Source organism: Ambystoma mexicanum, chromosome 14 (genome assembly GCF_040938575.1).
Source record: "Ambystoma mexicanum isolate Mex_15411 chromosome 14, UKY_AmexF1_1, whole genome shotgun sequence".
NCBI lineage: Eukaryota > Metazoa > Chordata > Amphibia > Caudata > Ambystomatidae > Ambystoma > Ambystoma mexicanum.
In genome coordinates, this window is record NC_090940.1 from 118,557,717 (window position 1) to 118,571,987 (window position 14,271).

Genomic DNA, 14,271 nt, shown 5'->3' on the forward strand with positions numbered 1-14,271 from the left:
ATGATGGCAGTTCTTTTGATGCTAATTGGGCAAGGTACCAGAGACGAATTTTCCAGCCTTCCTCAGTCAATCAAGTCCCGAATTGCCAAAATGACGAATCATTCGAGGCACTTGTATTTAACGAAATTCTAGGTTAACCTGTACACCTACGTCTCTCTGGATGTGACTGTGACTCCCATGATCACACACCATTGACTATGCGGTCCAGGGCTGATGGCAGTTCCGAAACATCTGGCGAGTCAAAGATTGCAGACCCCTGCTTCAGCGGGAGCGCGCTTCTAGAACCGGAGATCGCGAAATGAGACTACACGGGAGTCGCTCCAGAGTACCGCAAGGACTTGCTGTCACATGGCACTGAGTCCCGCCAAGAGTCTTTCAGAGACAGCTGGGGAATGCAAATCAAGCGTCGTTCAGGCCGGACAAAGAGAGGCCATTAAAATGGTATGCCATTGTTAGAGCTGTACACCGAGTATGGCCAGGCACCACAATATTTTTACTTCAGATGTTTCGGACTACAACTCCCAACAGTCTTATCCAGCATATTCAAGTATGAGGGCGTGTGGGAAGTGAAGTCTGCTACTTGTTGCTGTCCATATGTTTAAAAGGCCTGGCATATGTTCTGTCATTTATCCAGGGGCGTTGCTAGGGGGGCGCTAAAGGGGCTATAGCCCCTGATCTTTTGGTTGTAGCCCCGGATAGAATCTCAGGAGCTACAGCCAAAAGCCTAGCTAGCCCCCAGTCCCAACAGTTCTGACATCAGCTTAGCACCGGGTCTTTTCCAGACCTAGCAACTCCCCTGCATTTATCCTTGGTGCCAAGGGTAAGCAGACAAAAGGGGGAGGGAGATGGGCCGGCTCTTGGCTCAACTGTCTGTCAATACTAGTTTAGTTACCCCAGATTCATATCTCGTGGGTCCTTCACCGAAGGCAATTGTTCAGCAGAGGTCTGTGCTGGTTCTCAAGAGCTTCACTCAAGGTTTTGATTCCACTTGTCCTTACCAAGCTCATTCTAGACTACTTTTAATTGTAATTTTACATCTCTAATAATAATTTGTTCATTTATATAGTGCTTAAACCTAAGGGCTGTACATAGAACATATTTACATACATTTACTCATCCCAGCAAAAGTTGGTACTCATTTATTGACCTCGGAAGGATGAAAGGCTGAGCTGGCCTTGCCAGGATTCGAACCTGCAGATCACACACAGATCACAGCAGCGAACGCTCAACCCGCTGAGCTATCTTACCGTTATCTCTAACATTATCGCTTGATTTTTGGGATGGGAACAAGCCTTTTTTTAAAACAACTTGATGTTCAACTATGACCTTGTCCATATCACAGGCATCCCTCGTATTGCCGGTAAGATGGCTCAGCAGGTTGAGCGCTCACTGCTGCGATCTGAGCGTAATCTGCAGGTCGCAGGTTCGAATCCTGGCAAAGCCAACTCAGCCTTTCATCCTTCCGAGGTCGATAAATGAGTACCAATTTTTCGGTTGGGTGATATTGTATGTAAATATGTGCTCTGTAAAGCGCTTTGGATAAAGGCGCTATATAATTAAACACATCATCATTATCATTATAATCGACTGCATTGGAGGAGCAGTCTGCAGATCCGCTTCCGCCTTCCAAGGTGTGTCTCCGTTATTTCGCTTGCGATATAGAGGTGGGCTTCATCCCGTTTGAAAGGGGATTCACTGTGCGAGGTGGCGGTGTTGCAGACAAACGTTTTGAAGGACATTATAGCTATTTATTTTACAAGTACTCGGTTTTAGCAAAGTGGGCGATTAAATAGCTTGCCCCAGCAAGCAAAGAAGAATTCTAAGGGCTCTGTGGCTATTGGCTCTCCAGATGTTTTGGAATGCAACTTCATCAGCCCTAGTCAGCGTAGCCACTGGTGAAGGGATCATGGGAGTTGTAGTCCAGCACATCTCGTAGGTTGCAGACCACCATTGCCGGTGATACAGAGGTACATGTTCATCATATCCGTGGATTGGTGTATGGGGACCCCTCTCTGGCAAAGAGTGTCTCTGGGTGTGAGCGATCAGAGGCACACAGTCTGCTTCCTTTTACATGAGACAGTTCAAATGTCGGCCATATTGACTTGATGGGTCTCACCTCTTAACAGGACTGGCACATAGCCAGGATTGTCTAACAAGTGGTGCCTGAAGCTAATGTAGTTGGGTCCACCGCAGTGACATTAATATCTGTACATTTTTTTTAAAATTTTTTATTAAAGCTTTCAGCATACAAAAATACAGGCTTTTGCTTATGTACAAATTTTTCCCCTCCTCCCCATGCACAAGCCAGACCTCTCCCAAGTCTTCTCTCTTTGTTCTTAAGTCGAGGTTTGGCTATTTGTTTTTTTTTTTTAGTTCTCCTTGTTGATAATAATCTTAATTCTCTTCCAATCTCTTTAGCATTGATTCTAGGAAAATACCCAGACCTTTAACAGTTTTTTTACTTGGATCGTCATATAAAGCTGACCACCATAAGTTGGCGTCCAGATCACATGATGGAGGCAATGTTGGTAATAGTAAACAACCCCTTTCGGATCCGAGTTCAGGGCAGAACAACATTAGGTGTTGAGACGATTCTTCTTCTTTTTTGCATAATCTGCATAATTTTTCCTTTACCAGTCCGTATCTGAACAGATTGATCTTTGTTCTTAAAATGTTCAGACGAAAGCGCATTATTAGATCTCTATGATTCCGATTTGCGCTTTTTTCTAGGTATCCAGGCAATGTCAGTGGACATCTAGTCATCTTGTTTGATAAGGTGTGATGGTTCGACGCTACTCTCGCACGCTCTGTTTCTGCCCAATCGATTGAAAATAAAAGTATTTTTATCCTCTTTGGATGTTTCAGAAGGGCTTCCGTCGTGACTTTTAGATTTTGCAGCAGATCGTTACATTTCGCTTTCCATTCATCCAGTGGCCAAAAGGGCATTTTTCCTGCTTCCTTGTTCAGTATTTGGTATTGAGGTGGACAGCTTTCTAAAGATATTTTTCTGTATGTGGTCAGTGTTTTCCAGATGATTCGGGCTTGCATTGAATGCAATCCTAACTCATGTCGTATGATACCTATCGGAACACATATCGGAATGTTCAGCAATTTTCGCCAAAATCTGGCTTCGAGTTTATCCCATGTTTCCCAAGGGATTCTCAGGGCTGTTTCGCCAGCATGTCACAGTGGGGATGACCTTTGCATTGTAGAATTCCACAATCGGGCGCATGGAGAATTTACAGAACTTTCTTTTCAATATTAATGCCTGTGATGTTAATTGGTCCATTTTCCTCTGCAAATGTTCAATCCACGGTTGGTCACTCCAATTGGCACTTACAATTGCTTCCAGTTATTTTGTGTTTTTAACTGTTATCAGGTCATTCTCTATGTGCCATCTAAAAGGTTTTTTACTTGCAGGACCTGCTTTTTTAATTATCATTACCACTGTTTTTTCAGGATTGATTTTTTTGTTCAATTTCTTTTAGATGTATATTCAGAGCTTCTAGTTTTTTTTGTAGACCCATTTCTGTTTTGTCCATCACTATAAGATCGTCAGCATATAAGAGATGACCAATTTTCATTTCTCCTATTTTAGGCGAGCATGCTCTTGGTGGTTCCAAGCAGTCCTTTACTTCTAAAATATAGAAGTTATAGAGTATAGACGCTAGGGGGCAACCCTGTTTTAGCCCATAGGTTGTTGTTATTGCCTGCGTTAAGTTTCCCTTTTGGTCCAATCTGACTCGCATCGATGTATTTGTATGGAGAGATTTAATGGCTTCTATTAGGTCTAATGGACAGCCTTTTTCTTTCAATTTGGACCAGAGAATTTGACGGTCTACTCTGTCAAAGGCTGCCGCCATATCTATTGAGGCGATAAACAATTTTTGATTGTCATGAATGGTCTTTGCTTTTAGCAGGTTGAGGATTAAGAGGTTTAAACTGCAGTCTACATTTTCCACAAAACCCACTTGTCTGTGATCGAAATTACCAGATCTTAGTATCCATCCCATTAATCTTTTCAAGAGAATGCCCGCAAAGAGTTTACCTAAAACATCCAGCAGGGATATGGGAAGATAATTCTCCGGACAAGCTCTGTCTCCTTTTTTATGGATTGGAATAGTAATTGAAGTTGTCCAAGATTCTGGTATGTGACCCATTTTTACTATTCGTGTAAAGAGAACAAAGCACATGTGTGCCCATACCTCTGGAGCTTGCTTTAAGATTTCATTTGTGAGGCCATCCGGCCCTGGTGCTCGCGATCTGCTTGCTTTTTTTATCAGTGCCAAGATTTCACTTGAAGTGAATTCGATATCCCAACCTTTTTTACCTTTGTCATCTTGTAGAATTTTGTCTGTTATGGGCTCTCGATTATATTTTTCTTGAAAATATTGTTCCCACGTTGTTTCATTTATTGGATTGAGTTGTTCCTCACTTTGTTGATTTCCTTTCTGATTTAGCAGTGTCCATAGATATTTTGCATTTTTGTTTCTCATCGCCATTAACATGTATTCAGAGTCTTTTTGAAATAATAGTGCTCTATGGGACTTGGCCCAGTTTCGATAACCTTTTCTCAATTCTTTCTTTTTTGTTTGCATGTCATCATAGGCAATATTCTGTTTTTTTAAGGCTGTTAGGTCTCTCGCCAGCTGTCGTTTTTTTCCCGCTATATCCTCATTGAAACAATGCATCCTGCTTTTTGTGGTTCTTTTATTTGTTTCTGTGGTCACTTTAAAGATTTTAAGACACGATTCGTACTCCATGTCTTTTCCTGTTATAGTAGCCCATTTATTTATTGAATTTGTTAACATGGGAATCATTTGTGTTGTTATCCTCAGTCTGTTTCGCCCCTCATTTACACTGACTCCTGTAGGCCAAGTATTCCTAGGTACCACATCCCTTTTATGCTGTATTGCTGGGTCTGCACATGTGAGGATTAATATTTTGTTGGTAAGATTTTTAAGTTGAGTATTCTGTCAAAAGTTTTCCGGTCAACAAAGAAGTAGTCTAATGTTGCGCTTGAATTATGTGATGACCAAGTCGATTGTCCTTCCAGGTCTCCTTGGACATATCCATTTACTTGCAAGAGATCACGGTTCTCCATTTCCATCTCCCAATCTCTTGCTCTTGATTGTTTTTGTCGATTGTAACTAGACAAATTTGCCTGCGGATTTTTGGTTTTACCACAGGAGATGTTTAGATCGCCACATATTATTAATGACGGATTATCATATTCTGACCTCAATTGGTCTATGTGATTAGTTAGTAATTCCAGGAATACTTGTCCATCTTTTGCTTTTGTGTTCCAATATAGGTTACAAATGATTAGTGTGTTTTTTTCTTTTTGTGTATCACTTCCTTTTGAATCCTGTTGCGTAATTATTATTTGTATCAATGGTGAGGGGTGTATCGTACGAATTACATTTCCGCCATATGTGTTTTTTATGATAGTTAATAGACCTGCGGAGGGTCTACCTTTTTTTCCTTTGAGAGCTTTATTTAAATAACAAGTTGCTCCATGTATGTATGGCTGTTCTTGCAGCCAGCACTCTTGAATACAGCTGATATCTGCATTTAGAATTTCTTTATTTAGCTTTTCAATCAAATGAAAGAAGCCTCTTGTATTCCAGGAAGCAAAACTTGTTGATCCTCGGGGTCCTAGTCCTTCGGTCTAATGATTTTTTTCATTTGTTTTCGTATTCAATGTTTACGCTAGCCAGCCCCAGGATTTTTCAGCATCTATTTTAGTTACAATAGTACGGTCATTATTTGTTTGCTGGATGAGATTCCCTTTCACATTTCCTTTTAATTTTCATACATAAAGCATTTGGGCCCTGTAATACTGTTGGTGAGAAACGTATAGGTCTGTAGTCCACTTCCTCTTCATTTTGGTTTTTGCGGGCATTTTTTTGTTGTTTTCAAAGCTTGTTTTCTTAATTGTGTTCCTGTTTATATGCTTTTCTCTCTGTTGCGGACATTCTGTTTTAACATCAAAGCCCAAAACCCGCAGGTTATCCGCCGCTAACCATATTGCGTTCATAACTGCCTTTGAATTGAAGTGTATGTGAATTCTGTCCAAGTCTTCTTCGTTTGGAAATTCCACAATTCGCATATCTTTTGGTTCAATCACACTCAATGGAGGCACGTTGTGCAAGAGTTTCATTAGGTTTGATCTATTTAGGATCAAACCATCCTGTGCTCTTAGAACTCTCTCCATTCTTAGTTTTAGGGTGTTATTATGATTGCCATAGGGTTCAAGATTATTCTTGTCGCTACTTTGGTCCTTCTTCTCTACATTTTTGTTCCTATTTTTCATTCTCGAGCTCTTGGGGTTTTGGGTGTTCCAGCTTTCTCGTTCTTGTTCTGATTGTTTGATCATATCTTTTAGCACCTGGCCTTGCTTTCTTTCCAAGTCCTTTTTTAGTCCAATCTGCGTTCTTTTTTCTTGCAAAGTTCGAAAGGTCGAAGCTGGTACTTCAAAACATTCCGGAGCATTACTTTCCTGGTGCTCATGCTCTTCACATTCCTCAGCTGACTCTTGCGAGCGATCATCCTCATAAACCGATAAGAGCAACAAAGACTCTTGAACATAGGACTCATTTATGGAGCTTTCTAATGTACTCTCTAATTCCACATCTTTAATGGATTCTCTTGCTTGGTTCTTTACTTGCTCTGCATCGTCCTTTTTTTTTTGTTTTATTATTGGCGGTGCTTGTTGGATAGACTTCGTTATCTCTTTACCTATGGGCTTTAAATTTCTAATGAACTGCTGTGTTCCTTCATTAGTCATGCATTTTTGATTGGGCAAATTTTTAGTTTTTTTGTTCGATTTTTCCATGACATCTTTTAGTCTTTTGATTGATTTTTCCGAGGTTTCATTTAATTTTTCCATCTTATCTATTCTGTTCGATTCTTTAGGGTTTTCAATGCTGAATAATGGATAAGTACCATTAGGCTGGTTTTCGCAGTTGTTATTGTCAATGACCTGTGTCGGTTGCCTATTTATCAGGGACTCTCCCTGTTTTCCCTCTGTTTTTTGGGAGCCAGGTACCAGTGTTCGATTGACCGTAAATTGTCTTTCTTGTGTTTTCGGTTGCAATTTTTTTTTCAACTCAACTATCACATTTACCTTTCTTTGTTCTTCACTTGGCCTTAACTCTCTGTCCATTGTTTCTGTTGCGGTACTTTTGACCTCATATTGAACGTTGTTTTTGTAACTCTCTGTTTTAAGTAAGTTAATAGTGTCCCTGAAACAATGCAAAAACGCACTCTTGTCTTCCCGAGCTTTCTCAATTAGCTCGATTAGCGTCTTTACTATAACGTTTTCTGATGCTTTCTCATGGATCTTTCTTTTTTGTTCATCCTCAAAATGTTTTTCTACACTTGTCAATTTGGACTGGATTTGAGCCAATAAATTCGATTGATCCCTACAATTTTCGTGCAGTGCCTCGTATAACTTCAAATACGGTGCAAGTGCTATAGTCATCATTGATCCTACTGCAGCTTGCATGTTTGCACAGATATCAGTAATTGGCCAAGGATTATGTGAAGGTGCTGTTGCACTTTCAAAATGTTTTTCTTTATTTTCGGCCGAATTTAGACCCGACTCAGTTTGTTCTTCGTCTTGCAACTGCAAGTCCGCAGGTAGGGTGCTGCTTAGATCCTGAGGGACATCTTCCTTTGCTTTTTGAGAATTCAAAGTTAGGTCACCTTGATGTTCTGATGTTGATTTGTCATTTGGGACCTCTTCGATACTTCCATTTCCATTTTTTTTTTTCCGAACTCATGTGTGCACTCGATTTGTTTGCGTCCATTTCTTCAAAGAATTTTTTTACTTGCGGTATCTGAGGAGTGGACATTTTTTTTGGTTCCTTGAAAGACAGCTTTTTAGATTCTTCCGGTTTTTCTGAATGTTTTTATTTTGGTGTGATTTCGATTGTTGCAGGAGCATTTGTCATTCCTATGCTTTCTGTGATCATGGCATCTTTAGGTAGATTGCAGTTACCACTTTTGTCTGGTTCTGGTTGTGCATTGTCAGAGCTTAATTGCTCACATCGGCCGGACGCTAACAGAAGGTCATGGTCTGACATTTCCATTTCGTTTAGTTGTTGATTGGCGTCCATGATCCAAGTTGCCAGGCTCATGTCTTTCTGTAAAGTAGTTACATCTTTCTTTTTAAAGTGCCATCTGATAGTTCTTATCCCTGAAAGGGACTTTGCACGCGGTCTGAATTTCTGAGTAGCAGATGGTTTCAAGAGATCGCCAGCCCCATTTAATAGATTGTTTGTTGTTTTTGTTTTTCCTTCAGTCAAAGATTTTTGTGTGTTACCTTGCAAATGGCCCTTTTCAATGTCACACATTGGCTCTTTGTTAATGGAAGACAAGGTATTTGGTTTACTATCACTGGCTTTCTGTGCATTTTGTTTTGTTGGGGAAGACTTTGTATGTGGTGCTTGTAAACTTTCCATGCCTTTTTAAAATGGCTGCCGCTTCACTACTCTCATAGTGTATACTTGGTATAAATGTTTTTGGGGCTTTATTTTTTTGTTGATTGTTGTGTTGTTTTTTTGTTAAGAAAGAAGCTTCTGTAAATCTCGCTGCTGCTGAGTGGGCATTTACAGGTTTTGGGTAAGCCTTGCCCGCTCAGGCCATACCCTGTCTACGCCTCTGCTGTGTCGGGAACATTTGAGTATGGGTTGAATGTTCCATTGGAAACACCTGTTGACACCTGTTATCGAAGGTGTGCAGAGGTAGGGATGACCCATTCCAAGGAATCCAAGATCATCGCGGACATTTGCCTCCATTTGGGGCAACATTCTGCCATGAAGTCGTGTAAATGGCAGCGGTGCACTACACAAACTACACGTAACATAGCAGAATATAACTGCATATATAATTTCGAAGATTCGTTTTTACATTATGTATATCATAAAAACACCATGCAATTGCAATGGCACTGCTCCCGGGTCAAATCTTCAGGACCACTGCTGCAAAAATAGCCACATTATTCATAGCAAGGGGCCGTTTTACTGGCTCCTGATTGCAATGAGCCTTTTAAAATTGCGGCTTGACCATTGGCCATGCTTCCGTCTCGTCTGCTGCCGCAGATGAATCGGGGGTCCACTGCTTGGGGGGTGCTGAAAGGCGCGCAATCCTGGGACATGCCTGGCCTCCCGTGCTCTTGACCGCACACATCTAGTGAGTGCTGGTTCAGGTACAGTGGTGGCCTCCACGCCAACCTGGTAGTGCCATTTCCCCCATTTACTAACCACACATCGTGCTGGATCAAGTGCGGAGGCGGCCTCCACGCCAAACCTGGTAATGACATTTCCCCCATTTACTAACCACACATCGTGCTGGATCGAGTGCGGAGGCAGCCTCCACGCCAAACCTAGCAGTGCCATTTCCCCCATTTACTAACCACACATCGTGCTGGATCAAGTGCGGAGGCGGCCTCCACGCCAAACCTGGTAGTGCCATTTCCCCCATTTACTAACCACACATCGTGCTGGATCAAGTGCGGAGGCGGCCTCCACGCCAAACCTGGTAGTGCCATTTCCCCCATTTACTAACCACACATCGTGCTGGATCGAGTGCGGTGGCAGCCTCCACGCCAAACCTAGCAGTGCCATTTCCCCATTCCCCGTTTACTGGCCACACATCGTGCTGGATCAAGACAGTGCGGTGACGGCCTCCACGCCGAACCGGTCGTTGCCATTTCCCCTATTTACTTCCACAGGTTCCTTCTGGTACAGGGTGCCTGGGCACAATAAATGAAAATTATAAAGCCCTGTGCAGTCATTGGCAGCATTTAAAATCCTCATGAGGAACTTAAGTGCTGGAGTTCTGCTCCGACTTTGCAATCTGCTGGGCAGCAGCGTCTGTGGCTGTGGTAGCAGGGCCATTTGCGCGCTTTTTACCCCACATTTGTACTCCTCAAAAGAACCCTGTTAGTTTAAAGCATTTTGACAAGTAAAGTGGACCTGCTCTGGAAGTAGATGAGCGGCAAGGCTGGCAAATTAGCAAACTGCGTTGTCATGTGTGATTGGTTTATTTTGCGTATGCCGCTATGCTGCCATAGAATTAGCTCAGAGAAGAGGTGTAATGCCTCAGGACGCAGCGCTGGCCCACGTTCGCAGACGTGAGGCGACAGAGAAAAGTGCGCGCCATTTCAGCACAAACAAGATTGCGAGGGTTCACAGGCGGAAGTGAGGAGCCGTTCCATGCCATTACGGTCAGGTGGAGAAGTAGTTGCAAAGGTTACAGATATAGACAGTGTTGGGACGTTAAAGGAAGGCTGAGCCGAGTCCTGTAGGTGGGCTTCTACTTTACCTTGGGAGTGGTGGCACGAGGCCTCTCTTGATTTCTACTCAGAGACTGCAAAGCACCAACCAGGAGTGGTCTACAGAACTTAGGGTCGCAAATAATGGGGGTTAAGAAATATTGCCCACTTGTTGAGTGTAAGCAGCGCATAAACGCATGATGCATTTTTCTTCAGGGTTGTCTTGGTTGCGAGCTTGTGAGTCGCGACAGGAGTTGGTGTTGTGGCAGTTGAGACTTGTGAGGCAGGTAGAGGATAGAGTGACCATTCCAGACATCGAGGAACAAGATGGCGGTCTTTCCAGGGGAGGGACATGTGTTCTCTTGGACCCAAAGATAAACTAAAGTAGAACACCACATAAGGCGCTGTCCGTCGTGGTTCGGTGGTTCAGTGACCCATCTGGTCGAGCCACGGTTAGACTTGAGTGAGGAGAAAAAGCTACCGTGGAAGGAGTATCTGGGTGGTCCATCCAAATGAGACCCCATGGATCAGTATGTAGTTGGCCGGGCTTTGGAGGGCAGTGATCAGATCAGACCGTTTGTTGAGGAAGAAAGGATTGCCACCTGGAGCTTGATGAGAGGTAACAACGACGAGGTGAACGTTTGCATTGATTAGGAATTGCCAACACGAAGGATCGGGTAGAGCAGGTTTTGATGGGGGTAGGGTTGTTGCTAGGTCTCGAAGATCCAGGGCTACTCTAATGTCGGGACTTTCGGGACTTGGGGCTAGCTAGCCCTTTGGTTGTTGCCCCTGAGCTTCTATCTGGGGCTACAAACAAGAGACCCTGGGCTATATCCCCCGCAGCCCCCCCCTTAGCAACGCCTCTGGATGGGGGTGATGTTGAGATCTGAGGAGAAACCCAGTGCTATCCCCCCACCTTTTTATCCCTGGCGTTCGTAAGGATGTGGCAGTGTTGAGGAAGCAGGGTGACTTTTCAGTGGCAGCCGCAAAGGCTTGGAACTCCCTTCCATTCACCTTGCGTGATGTTGAGGCTCCTTTGCCCTTCCGCCGGGCGCTGAAGACCTTTCTTTTTTAGTTCCCTGTTTGTTGACCTTGCCTCGCTAGCTCCGGCGCCAATATGCCTTCGGGCTTGTGCTGCGCTTTACAAGTGTTTTTAAGCTGAGGGTGGAGGTGGCAGTCATGTTGTCGTCTTTGCACCAAGTTTCCAACCGGACAATGATGTCCATTTCGAGTTGAGAGATGAACTGGGCCACGCCAGTGAGCGGAAGCAGATGCTCCTCTGGTTCCTGCGAGGCGGGCAGAGTTTGGGTGGCTGGCACTGCGATTGCTGGATGAGGGAAGGAATAAGTGACATGGGGGATTTGAGGAATTAGTGTCATGGTTGCTCATGGTGGAGCAGGGGAGATGGGAAGTTCTCAGAAGGTTAGGAAGAAGAGGCAGACACTGATAGTGAGACCAACTTGGCAGATACAAAGCATAGTTGCAGGTCACTTAAAAGAAATGTACCAGGTCGTCGCACTTTGATTAGTAATACATTTGTACATGGGCAAAGCAACACAAACATACAAACATATTGAATATTATTCGCTGTCTAGAAATGTTGATGGCGATGTTGTGGTTTTGCTTAGCAACTTAACCTGTCTTGTGCGACATGCATTGCAATATTCTTTTTGCAAGCCCTTTTTATGCAAGCCTGCAGTAACGTTGCATGCATTACTGGCCCGCGCTATCATTGAGGCGGTAGCCGGTTAATAATGCATAAGCCGCCGCCGCAGCATTAGCCTGTTTCCTGCTGCAGACGGGGGGGGGGGTCTGACTGATCACGTAATTTCATGTGCCCCTTTGCATATCCCTGCATGACAGGGCCCTGGTTCTGGAGGATGTGTCTTTGGGATTCACATACCTGCATGTTTTGACAGAACATGAACTGCTCATCAGAGAGATATGCCATCATGATGGTCTAACTTGATGTCTTTGCTTTCTCTACAGATTACAAACCAGTGAATCAATGAACCTGGGTGAGTTCTCTCTGCATGTTTCTCTCTTCTAAATAGGATTAAAAGTGTGCAGTCTTCATCTGCTTGGCTTTTATTGCAATGCGTGGGTGGGGCCAGAGTGCTGCTCGAGTACCCTCTACGCATCCGCCACGCGTTGTACCGATCCGAATAGAAGTATTGTTTGTGATTTTGGTGGTGTCTTTAGTAGAGTCCTGCCATCATTTGAATCTGTTTAAGACCTGATGATCAGTGGAAACCAATGGCTTTCCCTGAACCAGATTTTCTATTTGAAGCCTGGTGGTGAGATTTTCATATTTAAATTTGGGCCAAGGCGGGCACAGTTCAATGCACCTGGAAGGCGTTTCTTTGCTGTTAGTGACTGAGGGAGGTTTTTGGCGGAGTTTCAAGGAAGGCTACTCATAAGTGCATTACCACAGCCCTGTGCACGGGCTTCTTTTCATTTCTGAATTCTGCACGGTGTCTAATCCCCCTAGGTAAGATTGGGGTTCCATCCGAATACAGCAAATCGTGGGTTTGCGAGCATGCAGACTTGCATAGTTTCTGGTGTGCATCACTTAGACTTGTCACGCATGCTTTTTGATAGACCTTTGGGTGGTCTTTGAAAGTTGAGCATAATGCAGAGTTTGATTTATAAGGAATATGTTGTGGAACACTGGAGTGTGCATAGAAAGGGACTACTCTTGGCCAACAAGATGGCCATCTTAGAGACTGCAATTATCCCACGGGTACTGACATGGATGGGCCAGTTTGGATTGCTGTAGCCTTTCAGCCATTTTATCGTACAAGCTCTTTTTTTCTTCCAATAACACGTTTTGCGGACTCCTCCGCACCGCGTCCAAACCTGCTGCGCGCACTGTAGGAGTACTACCAATGACCTGAACTACCTGTGGCATTTTAAGGTAGGTGTCCCAGCACTGCAGTGACTATTCTGTCAGTTTGTACGACCATCTTAACACTCACTGGTGTGGTGGACCCATCTGCAAATCGGTGTGGGTGGTCTTGCATGCAGCCTGGATCTCTTGCCACAGCTGCCTTTTCATTCTGGTATTGGTGTTGATTGTGGTAACTGCATCTCCCTCCGCCCGTTACCCACTTTGTCAGTATGTTTCCAGGTCAGGTTCTTCTCTGCCTCGTGTTACCGCCTCTTTACCCATTTCTTCTTATATAGTGGCTTTTAGGACTAAATGAATGCATAGATTGGCGACTATACCTTTAACAACCATAATGTGTGTGCAGGGTGATACCAGGAACCCTTCCCACATGAAGAAGGGTACTCTATACTGTATGGGTGACAATTGATCCTGTGTCCATAGGCCAGAGGCAGTGTCGAAAACCCCTCCCCCGGCTACTGCCCGGAGCTGGAGTGCGTTATCGGATTTTTTCTGACATTGTACCTTCACATTTCATCAGTGGTAAAATCTGAATTCAAAACTGTCAATCCTGAAGAAATTCCTACTGTATTTGGCTTTTCACCTTTAGGTTTCTGTTGTCGTGACATTGGTGCAGTTGTGCTATTAGCACTGTTGTGCTTGAATTTCTGCAACAAACTTGATCTTTGTATCAAGGCCACCCGAGGAAGGGTTTAGAGTGGCTTCAGAAATTAGCTGACAACCTATTGGTGGTGACAACATGTTGGGATCACATTTCTTTAAGCGCTGCTTGCTTGCACTGGCTCACAGCATACACACCTCTTGACTTGCCCATGCGAATAGCTCAGCGAATTGAGCAGTCGTCTCAGATACAGGGCCAGCTCGCGCTTAGCAAATTTGAATCCCGACAGTGGCAAGCCATTCATCTTTCTGAGGTTGATAAATTGAGTATCATTAAATTGAGTAATATAACACCTATTATTATTATTATTATTGGTTTTAGAAGTCAGAGCAATCTGTTGTGAAACACCTTTTGTAAAAACATGACATTTTCTTAATTATAATTATTCTACTAGTACTGCTTCAGGACTTTGCCTGGTCC

General features: G+C 43.6%; 1 protein-coding gene across 2 annotated transcripts in view; it reads left to right on the forward strand.

Annotated features, from left to right (window-relative positions):
* The window catches only part of FUT8 (fucosyltransferase 8), an 857,288-nt gene that overhangs the window by 259,892 nt on the left and 583,125 nt on the right, over positions 1–14,271 (forward strand). The window contains exon 3 of one of the 2 annotated variants that reach the window (XM_069638672.1): positions 12,272–12,300. The exons of the other annotated variant lie outside the window; for it this stretch is intronic. The gene's annotated coding sequence lies outside the window, so the exon portion shown is untranslated. The remainder of the gene's footprint in view (positions 1–12,271; positions 12,301–14,271) is intronic. 2 annotated transcript variants of the gene reach the window in all.